The 12779-nt window shown below is 49.5% G+C and overlaps 1 long non-coding RNA gene across 4 annotated transcripts in view; it reads right to left on the reverse strand.

Moving 5' to 3' along the window:
- Nucleotides 1-7069, reverse strand: part of LOC102494159 (uncharacterized) — a 68640-nt gene extending 61571 nt beyond the window's left edge. For 3 of the 4 annotated variants that reach the window (XR_001371329.2, XR_003551520.1, XR_336369.3), the window contains exons 1-2: nucleotides 6756-6978; nucleotides 5679-5753 (exon numbers count right to left, since the gene is read on the reverse strand). This is a non-coding gene — a long non-coding RNA (uncharacterized LOC102494159). The other variant, XR_003551519.1, reaches the window with a different exon arrangement.
- Between the last annotated feature and the right edge of the window lie 5710 nt (nucleotides 7070-12779).

Here is a 12779-nt window from a genome sequence, read left to right on the forward strand (position 1 = left end):
GGCCCCTTTGTGACACTGGGGGGGGTTTGGGGGGGGGGGAAGGAAGAGAGAAGGAAAGGAAAGGCCCAGCAGCTATGGCCTTTCACCGAGAACTCACACTGGACTGAGTCCTGGGCCTACGGTCAGTGTTAAGGTACTTCTTTTGTGAGAGACCGTGGTGTGGTTAATGCCAAGGAATGTGGGTCAATGAGAAATCTTTTTCACCAGATACTATTTTCCACTATATTCAAGGATGACAGCCTGTAGGATCTGGGACATGGAAGGGAGGGAGTTTGCAGCTTAAATGATGTCTTAGTTATTGTTCTTGGGTCAAACTCATATTTGTTGACTCAACATGCCCAACCCCCACCTCATCCCCAAAGGCTAAGCAGACCGTACTCGTGATTAGAGGCTTCTAGACAAGAAGGAAGGTTCTACTCTAGTTGGATAGGTACAAAGGGCAGTGCTCCCATGGAGTGGTTTCCTAGCCTTCTTCTCCTGATGCACCAGGAGCCCTGGAGATGAACTCATCCACCCACTCTCAAAGATTTCAAGGAAGCCTGGGTCAAAAGTCTCTCTGAGTAAGTTCAGTAGCCTCAGTTAGACTTAGAGATGACCCTTCCAAACAGCCTTGAAATCTTTCTATTACATACTTTGGCTAGCTAGGAGTAGGGTTAAGGATCCAGATGGAAGTTTATTTAGAAAGATTGAAAAATTTGGAAAATAATGATATTTAAAACATTCATCGCAGGAGCAGCCTCAGTGGCATGGCGGTGATGCAACACTGATACTGAACTCACGTGGGAAGGTCTCAGGTCCTTGTCCTGAGGTCACCCTCCCAGCAGGCCCGTGATCCTGGCTGGCTGAGGCTGGGGTGTTCACAGTGTGAACACCCTGTTGAGGATAATTTCTCTTTTCCATTCTCTCTCTTTCTTACAGAAGAAATAAACTTAAAAAAAAAAATGAATAGCACTGTCAGGAGTCAAAGCACCAACCCTGACCTAATTACAGTAATGACTTTCATCGACATATTGATTTGTCATGCGGTTTTCTGAGCTGCCCAAACTGCTTGCGCATATAACCTTACTTATTGACACAGTCTCTGCAGAACTTTTTTTTTTTTTTTTAAGGGCCAGTTTGGAGGCAGGGGGAAGCTTTAAAGTTCTGATGAAAACCAGAGGCTTCTTGACTTAAAAACAAAATCTTGAAGCCTTTAGTGTGGTGTTTTCCAAGTTGGTGCTCGACAAGAAATTAGGGGATTTCAACATGAGAAATTACGAAGCTCTCTTACTATGAATTCTTACCCGTGGTGAATGTGACGTGGTCTTATTGCAAAACCCTCTGAAGGGAGTAAGAGAATGCTCATAATGGTGGCCCGGGGAGAAGGGAGTTTGCACTTCCGGGTTGTGACAACAAGAAAACCTCTCGGGTTAAAATAAGCAACTGGGTCTGGGCCCCGGCACTCCATCCACCTCTGCTCTTCATGAATCGGCAAGGCTAGGCGAAGGTCTTCCGATGAACTAAGCTCTGGAACAACTATGGTGCCCAAATTTGAGTTTCACCCATCAGGTGTAATTAAAATGGGGCGAAAAACCAGCAGAATGCAAAATTAAACCTAAGGAAGCTCAAGAAAAGTCTAACTTTCCCCATGATGTTCACTTTGATTTTCTTTTAAAGAATTATATTATTGGGGGATTGGCAGGTAGCATGGTGGTTAAGGACTCCGGACTCGCACATGGCTGACCTCAGTTCAAGTCCCAGACCTGGTGACTTGCTTTTTCTCTCTGTCTCTCTCTCTCTTGTTCTGTCCCTCTCTGAGCAAATTAAAATAAATAAATAAGGTTAAATAAAATAACTCTTAAAAATGGAATTGCTTTATTTAACTTCATGTATTTATTTATTCATTTTAATTTGACCAGAGAGGAACAGAGCGAGAGAGTGAGAGAGAGAGAGAGAAAGAGAGAAAGTGAGAAAGCAAGTCGCCAGGTCCAGGACTCAAACCGCGATCGGCCACGTGGGAGCCCAGTGCCCTTCGTCGCCATGCCACCTGACAGCCCCCACTTTGATGTTTTTTTTTGGAAAATGTTAAATACCTAAATACTTACAAAATGTGTGTTTGTACACAATTCTACCTTGCTGGTGTCTGTGAGGTCGCCTAGCATGCTGGGTTAACAGTGCTAACAGTCCTAGGGACCCGGGACATCAACCATCGGCAGTAATGAAATTCCGTCTACCTGATTTGGTGGTAATACACCTCTTCCACCATACAATATGGTGAAAAATGGAAACAAGAGGTCAACCCCTGCCCCCCAATCCTACCACTTGCATGTCAGCCTCTGTGTACTTAGTACTTTGAGGAGCCATAGGTGGCAGTTGAAATTAACATACTGGTGGCAGTGGAAATTAACATGCTGTGATTAGACAAAGAATGCCCCTGACAGCTTTCCTCCTTGTCAGCGGCCTTTGGCTCTGCCCTTCCTGGCAGACTCTGTTAGATTGGAACTTGCAGCAATAGATCGTCCCTGACTGGTTCTAGCACTTGAAACCCCGCACTGGTTCTCACCTTATTCCTTTGACTACATCCTTCTAGCAAACACTGTATTCCACCATTCAACCTGGTCTTATCTTTAGCTTACTCTGCTAGCCCAGCCAGCTCCTGGCTCAGAATTCTGATTCCCCAACAACCCAGGAAAAGGACTTTCAGAGGATGACATATTTCTGTGACAAATCACCTGTTATTCTATTCCATTCCTTCTTAGCCCACTAAGAGGGGACTGGCAAAGGCTAGGCAGGGGTCATAGGAGAGTGGGCCAGGGATCAGCTTCTGTTGGAGATCAGAGAGGCTGTGTCAAACTGGCCAGTAGCTGGCCTTCCCACACAATAGACAACACACTCTTCAGGGTGTGGACGTGGGTGCCAAAAATGTCAAGTCCAGGGGCAAAATTCATTAGCTAAATATTGATGACAACAGCACAGAACGAGATGCTAGGCAACTGAGGTAACGACTCCAGTCCACGCTTATCAGAGGCCTTTAAATTAGGGGCATCAGAAGGTACCTTCGTATAGTTTCTGGTATTTCCCAGCAAGGGGAGTACTGTACCAAGGCCACATACAATATAAAACTACGGAAGGGGCCTCCAAACTAGGCTTACAACTTTACTACTTGTTGGGACCAGCAATTAGCATAATGGCTATGTCGCTGGACTCCCACAGTCCACCGCGGTTCGAGTCCCAGACCTGGTGGCTTAAACTCATGCTGGGTGCATTGCATGCCTGACCAAGATTCCAAGAGGAGAACGGAGGAGAAGGGATTGTGGCGTGGCCATCCCCTGAGGGGTGATTTCTCGCTTTTTGTCTCTCTGTCTCTCTCTCTGTCTTTCTGGCCAGTGCATGCGTTCTCCTCTACAAACAAAAACAAAAACTTTACTACTTGTTATTTCAGGAAATGGTTTAAACTTGTCCTGAAAAGAAAAAGCTGGGATCTGTACCAAATCCTTTAGGGTAGGATAGCAGCCCCAGCCTAGGTCTCCTTAGGCTCCAGTATTTCCCCTGATCCACGGAGGACCTCTTCCAAGGCCCCCGTGCAGGCCTGAAACCACTGACAGGACCACACCCTACCCAGGCCTCAGCACATAATCCTTCTCCTTTCCTTCTTAGCTTGAGAACTGACATCATCCCACTGTGCCTGTTCCTTTCAGCAGATGTAAACTGCCAGCATCACGACCCTGTCACTCCGAGGCCACTGCTGAACAAAACGGGGTTACCTGAACACAAGCACAGCCGTACCGCAACTGCCGGCCTGATGGCCGAGACGGCTACGAAGTGGCTAACGGGCAGGCAGCGGCGTGGCGTGCGGACGCTGCCAAAGGGATGCTTCACGCCCAGGCAGCATGAAGTGGACAGCACGAGATTTCACCACACTACCCAGAATTGATAAGTTAGGGATTGGTCCTTTTGTTTAAGAATTATTTTATTTAACTTTAATTACTTATGTATTTCATTTGATTAGAGAGGGACAGAGTGAGGAAGAGAGAGAAGGGGACATGAGAAAGCAAGCCACCAGGTTTGGGACTCAGACCATGGTTGGCCATGTGGGAGTCCAGAGCCCTCAACCACCATGCTACCTGCCGACCCCAGGCTTGTTCGTTTTTGAAATGATCTATTTAATAGTTTGGTACTGCAGGTGGCTGTGGGGCAAGGAAAGTTCAACTGCAGTTAAGGGGGAGATAATTGTATTTTTTTTTAGAGAGAGAGTTTTTTGCTGTAGGGTGTGAGTACTTGGCAGAAAGACAGAGAGACAGAAACAGAAATCACCCCCAGGAAGAATGGCCATGCCACAGTCCCTTCTCCTTGGCTCTCCTCTCAGTATTTAGGGCATGCACGCACACGTACCCAGCCTGAGTTTTAAGCTGCTGGTTCTGGAACTCAAACTGGAGCTGAGTACATGGGAGGCCAGCAATGTAATCATTATGCCATCTGCTGGTCCCAAGAAACTACTGTGTTACTTTTTAAAATTATTTTATTTTTAAATTTATTATTATTCTTCAATTTGATGAGAGTGAGAGAGAGAGAGAAAGAGAGAAAGCTCCTAAGGTCTGGACTCAAACCGTGGTCAGCCATGTGGGAGTCCAGCGACGTAGCCAGTACGCCAACTGCTGGTCCCGAGACTACTGTACATTTCAATGTTTCTCTAATAACTTGGTTTGAAAGTCCTTTAGTTGGGGAATTCTCCTCCCTCATGAAGTGTCGCAAGACTTGGAGCAGATCAGGTGGGATCACTTCCCAAAGCCCCCAGTGGCAGACAGCTCCTGAGCTTGGCTGTAAGTTCACAGTTGGGGAACAGAACTCTTGACTAGATCCAACAGCAGGGGACAGAGCCAGGACGGCCCGAGACCGAGAGGCCGCCAGAAGGAAAGTGTGGGGAAGCACGTCCTTCCGGCTCACTGGCCGCTGGCTGCATGATGGTGCTCGCCTAAAGGCTCAGGGTCAGCAAGCACAAAGGCATCTTGAGAACTCTCAGCACTGCTCCTCGACCACATGCCCAGACGTGACCTGAACGTGCCAGGAATTCTAACATCTAACGCTCGCCTCCTTCTCCCACGGCTCACTCCACAGCCTCATCCTTGAGCACTTCCAAGTTCCTTCCTGCGCCGTGGCAAACACAACTATCTCTTCTCCGGAAACTCTCTCCGGACTTGCCCCTGGGAAGTGGCTGTCGAACTGGCGACTACGTTTCCCAGACCTCTTTGCAGCCAGTGTGGTCACGTGACTGCATTTTAGCCAATGGGATGTGAGTGGAAGTGACATACACTACTTCTAGGCATGGGCCATGAGAAACCTCCCAAGTGCGCTTCACACTCTTTTATTTCCTCGGAGGAGGAAAGACGCCCCCGTAACCTCAAAAGCCACATGGAGCAGAAAGCAGGGCCCTTCTTAACCTGTGTCTCAGATAAATGCATGCGTGAGCTGCTCCACCGGCCTGTGCCGATACACGGGAAGGCAGACAGTCCCGTGTTTGAGCCAGTTACATTTGGGGTCTATTAAAGCAATCAGCCTGTGTCCTCTTTGATCCTGCTGTTATCACTCGGTTCGGGAGACTCTGTGCCCGTTCCCTCTTTCTCTAAACCTTATTATAAACCAAAAAAAGTAGAAGTAGTAGACTTAAATTCAAGCAACCACAAGGGACCAGGGACACTCACCAAATTAGTGGCCACAGTGTTCCGGTCTTGCAGCCAGAAGGAAAGTCGTACAGCAGAGCTTCACTTCGAGAGAACCTGGTGCCGTAAAATAAAACAGAAAAGTGAAACGCAGGGCCTACGAAGCAGACACGTTAGCGTGTGCTAGCAAATGTCTGAAGGACGTTGTCGGTTTACAAAGGAATGCACCGCTATCTCCAGCAATTGACACGTTTCCCTACTGCCTTTAAAAGAAGACTTCTTTTTGAAATACACTTCCTGATCATTTTAACATAGAATTTGTGAGGGGCAGATCTGCTCAGCCAGGCTCCTCAGACCAGATGCTGACGCAGGATGACTTCAGAAGCCAGGGAAATCAGGGTATGATTGTGGTGCCTGTGTACTCTGCAGTTCTTGTGTATGTGTGAAAATCGTTTCCTTTAAAATTACAGACCGTGCAAAGACCGAAGCGTTTTTAGACAGAGTTAAAGCAGACATGCGATCTTTGTACTTAACCCCCTCTCCCATGCACAGCAGGGGTGAACACAAGCCCTCTACCAACAGCCTAGCGAGACGCTGGAGGTGGTACACCAGCGCGACCAGGGACGCGCTCCACAGGCAGCAGGGCTGGGGACGTTTTCTGACTGAGGCTGCCATCTTTCACCAGGTAAAGAGTGCAAAGCCTATTTCACGGCTCGGGACATGTATTTGCCCAGGACAGGGTGTGTTTTTACATTCGATCACTTCGTGTGAGATCCAGGAAGCAACCGGTCTAGAACTACGGACAAACATTTTGGCGGGCTGAAACCGAGTTCTCTGCCAGAGGAGGAAGAGGAGACAGAAGAGAGGGTTGACGGGAAAGGCACCCGTTGGGCCATTTCCCCAGGGTTTGGTTGTTTTTGTTCTCGGCTGGTCCTGGGGAGAAGACAGAGATCAGATCCCTTTGGGACTGTATTTTGAGGGTCTCCCAAACACAGTGCCAACTCCCCCCTCTGGGCCGGGGCCGCCAAGCCTCAGGTGTCAGTCAGGGAGCAAGATGGCAGCACCAGGCAGTGAAGGGCACCGAGCGGTGGGGTGGCGGAGAGGTGGGCCTTCACTTACGCAGAGGTGTCGGCTCCTCTGAAGCCCAGACGCTGCCAACTCCCTGGGCTTAGGAGGTACCACCGCCTTGTTGCTCTGGGTCCCTCTTCTTGTCGAGATCAGCTGTACATATTTTTCTGCTGATGACACCCATTCTGACCTCCTACATTCTGAAAGTTGATCTACAAGTCAAATCTTCCATGAGGCTTAAAAAAAGAAGAGCGAGAACAAGAGGAAAAGACACACTTACTGGGGGGAGATGGAGGAGGAGGAGGAGAGGCAGTTGCCTCTTTATTTTGAGGTTTGCTGCGACTGTGCGTGCCGCTCCCCAGCCGGTTTCCTGGCTGCAGAGGGAGGTCAGTGGCCGGGCGTGGGTGACGTCAGGGCCAGCATCGCCAGCAGCGGGTTGCCCTGCCACTCGGAAAGGGACAAAAGGAACCTTTGATGTCCAGAGGCCCTCCTCTCTGCACACCCGCCACGCGGAGCAGCAGGCCAGGAGAACATTCCTGCCGCCTCCCCACCCCCGCCACCCTTCCTACTTCCGGGGCAGACCAGACAGCTTCGACAAGGCCTCCTCGAAGGAGACCACCCTCCTGCGGCAGAGGCCTGGCCACTCTGGCGCACGGAGAAGGGAAGCAGAAGGAGAGGGTGTTTCCCTGCTCACTTCCCCTCCAACTGCCTTCTTCCTTGGGTGCCCACCTGACCCAGGGAGTTGCGGTGGTATTAACAGAGAGTGGGAAGGTGGAGGGCACGGTCACCACCATTCTCGGGCAGCACCTGGTGGTCAGTGCCTCTCCTCTGCCTTGGTATAAGCCATGGGCTTCAGCTCCCTGCGCTCCGGGACCAGAATGAACTGGTTCTTTCTGCATTTGAGAGGGCAGTTCTCTCTCTCTCTCTCTCTCTCTCTTTTTTTTTTCTTTTTTTAAGGTTTTTGTCATAGGTTGCATGTGCTTGCCAGAGAACAAGAAAGACAGGAAGAGGGAAGGTGAGAAATCATTCCCCAGAGAGGATGGCCACACCACAATCCCTTCTCCTCCTGGGATTTGGGGCATGCCATGCACATGGGCTTAGCATGATTTTTTTAAGCCACTTGCTCTGGGACTGGAACTGTGGTTGGCCATGTGGGAGTCCAGCGTGCCAACCACCATGCCACCTGCTGGCCCCAAGGGCAGAACTTTTTAAGAGGGACATTCATATCCCAATGCCTGGCATGAGGCTCAGTAAATATATGATGAATGAATGAATGATCCTTTAAAAATAAAGTACTAGCAGACATACCGAATACTTACAATGAACATTCAAGTCTCTGTGCTAAGGGCTTTACGAAGATTATTTCAGTGATTGATTTTGCAATGGCAAAGTCATGAGATTGACACTAGTATTATTCCCAACTCTCCAGATGAGGAAGCTCAGAGAGGTGAAGGCACTTCTCTAAAGCCTCACAGCTAGTCAGTAGAGCCTAGGTTTTAACTATAGAGTGCATGCGCTCGCCAGAAAGACAGAGAGACAGAGACAGAAAGCAAGAAATCACCCCCCAGGGGGGATGGCCATGCTGCAGTCACTTCTCCTCCATTCTCCTCTCGGGATCTTAGGCATGCATGCACACATGCCTGGCATGAGTTTAAGCCACTGGGTCTGAGACTCAAACCACGGTCGACTACATGGGAGTCCAGCGACACAGCCATTTTGCCATCTGCTGGCCTCAAGTCCTGTGTCTGTAAGCACAATTCGGAGCACTGGAGTGAATGGGGGAACACTGACCAAGGGCGTTCTGTCCGGGAGAGGTAGATAAGGGTAAGATGGGGCTACAGGGAGACAGTGGGATGACGAGAGTGCTCTCTCTAGGCTCCTTGGTGTGTTGGTGAGTCAACACCAGTTCTGAGGCTCGGCAGGTGGCTGGGTTACCCAGGGTGGCCACATTGTTGTCTGGTCCAAGTGCAGATAAAGGCCAGGACCAGCAGACAAAGCCAGGGAGGCCTAGCCGTTGGACTCAGGGTCTGAGAGCCTCGGTGGACAGAACACCTCAGAAGGAGCCGAGGGACCAGTAGATGGCACAATGGTTACTTTGCTGGACTCCCATGTAGTCGACTGCAGTTCGAGTCTTGGACCTGGCAGCTTAAAACTCACACCGGGCGCGTGTGCATGTGTACTCAAGATCCCGAGAGGAGACTGGAGGAGCAGGGACTGCAATGTGGCCACTCTCCCAGGGGTGATTTCTCACTTTCTGTCTCTCTGTCTCTGTCTCTCCGGCGAGCACACATGCCCTATAGCAAAAAAAAAAAAAAAATCTCTCTCTTAAAAAAAAAAAAAGAAAAAAGGAGGAGCCAAGGCCCTGGCTGTCTTTGTTGCCTCCTGGCCTCATGGATATGGGTGGGTGAGAGGGTCAGTGAAATGAAAGGGATAAGTCTGGGATGAGTGAAAAGACCAAGATCAGAAAGACATGAGCGTGAGCTCCAAGACCCGAAGACACAGAGAAAGAGCAGGAATCGAGGTGTGGTTTCACAGCAAAAAGACGGGGCCTCGCAGGCAGATCTAGACTCGGCGACGAGATCACTCTCCACTCTCTTCTGCCAAGAATCAAGTCCCCTTCTCGGACCCAGAGCCCAGGCATGGCTGTATTCAAGCCGAGGCAAAGAGCGGTGAGAAGACAACACCCACCTGTGGGGGGAGCCTGGGCCCAGGATAAGGACAGCGGAGGCACCTTCTCCCTCCTGTGGTTGCGCTCCCCCACAATTCTGCTAGGGTCACCGTCTCACTCCATGGAAGACGCAAGCCAGGAATGTGCAGGCCCTCGCAGCCAGGGTGTGGCTGGCAGGCGTGGGCAGCCTCCTGGGAGGGTTGATCCACAGCTTTCTTTCCTGGGGTGGGGTGGGGTGTCTGGTTACGGGACCCCTCTCCTTGGCCCAGGCAGTCTATGCCTCTGCTGGCCAGGGACACCGGGTAGCTACGGTGCTCCCGGGTGCCCTGCCAGTTGCCACCCTGAGGAGTTAACGCTGGTGTCCGGGCTCTGAATCTGGAGGCAGGTAGAATGAGCAGGGGTGAGTTCCGAGGAGAGAAAGCCACCTGCTTTTCATGGAGAGTACAGGGACAACTGATCAGGTTCCCTGTCCACGCGTCCACACAGCCTGACCTTGGGCTGAGGAAAGTGCTTTCATTCCAGGCATTTCTGGCAGAAGCCTTGTTTATTCTCTTCTTCCCTCGCTACAGAAAATGCCTCTGGGCAACTCCCTGCTGTTTCCCCACAGGCTCCTGGCCTTCTTTGCTTCACACACACAGGTATTTCTTTATAGATGAGCAGAGGCTGTCTTTCCTCCTTCTACCTCGTGGGACCAGGATAACACCAACAGAAAACGAAAGGGAAGGGGTCGCAGGTGACGTGGTGGTTAAGGGCACTGGACTCCCACATGGCTGGCCGACTACAGTTCGAATCCTGAACCTGGTGGCTTGCTTTCCCACTTTCCCTCTGTCTCTCACTCCATCCCTCTCTGGTTAAATTAAAATAAACAAATAAAAAAAAATCTTTAAAAAAGAAAGAAGCAACAGAAGTGATCAATAAGCTGAAGCGAGAAGCAGAGCCTTGTGTTGTGGGGGGTGGGGGGGTTGATAGAGGCCCACTGAACTTCCGTATAGAGCCTTGTGTTGTGGGGGGTGGGGGGGTTGATACTGGCCCACTGAACTTCCGTATTCCAGGTGGAGAGTTTGCCCACATGATCAGGGGACCACCTGGGCAAACTAGCCACTGGGAACTCAGCGCAGTACAACAGCACCTCCTTCCTCAGCCCCATCCGGAGCAAACTCCTCCTGTGCTACAACGAAGGTGTTGATGGACCGGTCATTTAAAAACAAACACATAAATGCCGCTGTGAGTTCAAGGAATTCTCTAGAAGACTTATCTATACTTGCCACCTCCAATTTCTCTCACTTTATTAATTATTATTTATTTTTTTTAGCTTTCTGCCATAGGGCATGTACACTCACCAGAGAGAGACAGAGAGAGGGAAAGTGAAAAATCAACCCCCAGAGGGGATGGTCATACCACAGTCCCTTCTCCTCCATTCCCCTCTTGGGATTTTACGCACACACTCACACACGCCTGGCGTGACTTTCATGCTGTCGGGTCAGGAGCTCGAACCGTGCAGTAAGCCATGTGGGAATCGGGCACCTTCACCACCACACCACCTGCTGGCCCTCATTCATTCTTTTTTAATATACGATTTCAGATAGAATTTACATGTCATAACGTTCGCTCACTTAAAGTGTATAATTCAAAGGACTCTTAGTACATTTATAAAATGGTATGACCTGTCATCTAATTTTCTTTATTTTTCCTGTCTAGTTTTACATTTTCGTCACCCTCTGGAAAAATATTGTACCTCCTCTCTCTTGTCCCCGATCTAGTTTTACATTTTCGTCACCCTCTGAAAAAATATTGTACCTCCTCTCTCTTGTCCCCGCTCCCCAGCTCTGGGCAACCACTAATTTACCTTCCATCCACAGATTTGCCTCCCTGGGCCTTTCACACACGTGGAATCCTGGCCTTTCGTGACCGGCTTCTCTCACGTAGCATAATGCTGCCAGGTTTGGCCAGGCCGCAGAGTACTCCAGTACTTCGCCCTGCTAATGCCCACTAGGACTCCGTCGTGGGGTCGTTCTGTTGACCCACGTAGCAGTTGGACATCTGAGTTATTCTCACTTCTGGTTTGTCATGAGTAAGTTTGCTATAAACGTCCACGAACAGGCTTTTTTATTTGTGTGTGAACTTAGGCTTTCATGCCCCTTGAGTAGACATCAAGGAGTGGGATTTCTGTGCGATAGGGTAACGAGGTTTAATAACGGGAGGAGCAGTCAAACGGTCTCCAAAGCGCCACACCACTGCACATCCTCGCCAGCCAGCCATGAGGGTTCCGTGTCTCCACACTCTCACCAACACTGTAATTATCTTTGCGAGTACAGTCAGCCTTGGGGGTGTGACATGATCTCTCACTGTAGTTTTGGATTGCCTTTAATGATAAATGATGTCGAACATCTTTTTTTTATTATTATTTATTTAGTTTTATTTCTTCATTCATTTAGTTTTAGTTTGACCAGAGAGAGACACAGAGAGACAAAGAGGGAAAGTGAGAAAGCAAGCCACCAGGTCCAGGACTCGAACCATGGTCAGCTATGTGGGTGTGTCCAACACCTTAACCACCATGCCACCTGCTGGCCCCTCGAACATCATTTTGTGAGCTTATTGGCCATTTATACTTCTTCTCTGGAGGATTGTGTATTCAAATAACTTATTTATTTCGTTTATTTTAAAATTTATTTTAGTTTTGCTATAGGGCTTGTGCATTCACCAGAGACAGAGAGAGAGAGAGAGACAGAGGGAGAAGGAAAGTGAGAAATCACCCCCCAGGGGGGATGGTCACGCTGCAATCCCTTCTCCTCCATTCTCCTCTTGGGATTCTGGGCACGCACGCACACGTGCCTGGTGTGATTTTCAAGCTGCTGGCCGAGGACTCGAAGTGCCTAGTTTGCCGTGAGAGACCCAGGTGCCTTAACCTCTGTGCCATCTGCTGGTCCTCATTTTTTTTTTTTTTTTGAGAGGTTTTCGCTATAGGGCGCGTGCGCTCGCCAGACAGACAGAGAGAGACATAGAGACAGAAAGTGAGAAATCACCCCCCAGGGGGGATGGTCACGCTGCAATCCCTTCTCCTCCATTCTCCTCTCGGGATCTTGGGCACGCACGCACACGCGCCCGGCGTGAGTTTTAAGCCACCGGGTCTGGGACTCGAACCGCGGTCGACTATGTGGGAGTCCAGCGACATAGCCATTACGCTAACTGCTGGTTCCCGGTCCTCACTTATTTTTAAATTGGGGTATTTGTCTTATTACCTTTGAATCATAGAGGTTCTTTATACGTTTTGGATACAAGTCCCTTGTCAGATATGTATTTTGCACACATTATCTTCCTGTCTGTGAGTTGTAGTTTTGCTTTCTTTTCTTTTCTTTTTTTTTTTTTTTTAAGAGAGTTTTTTGCTATAGGCCCAATGTGTTTGCCAG

This window comes from Tupaia chinensis, unplaced genomic scaffold (genome assembly GCF_000334495.1).
Source record: "Tupaia chinensis unplaced genomic scaffold, TupChi_1.0 Scaffold138115_2, whole genome shotgun sequence".
Lineage (NCBI taxonomy): Eukaryota > Metazoa > Chordata > Mammalia > Scandentia > Tupaiidae > Tupaia > Tupaia belangeri.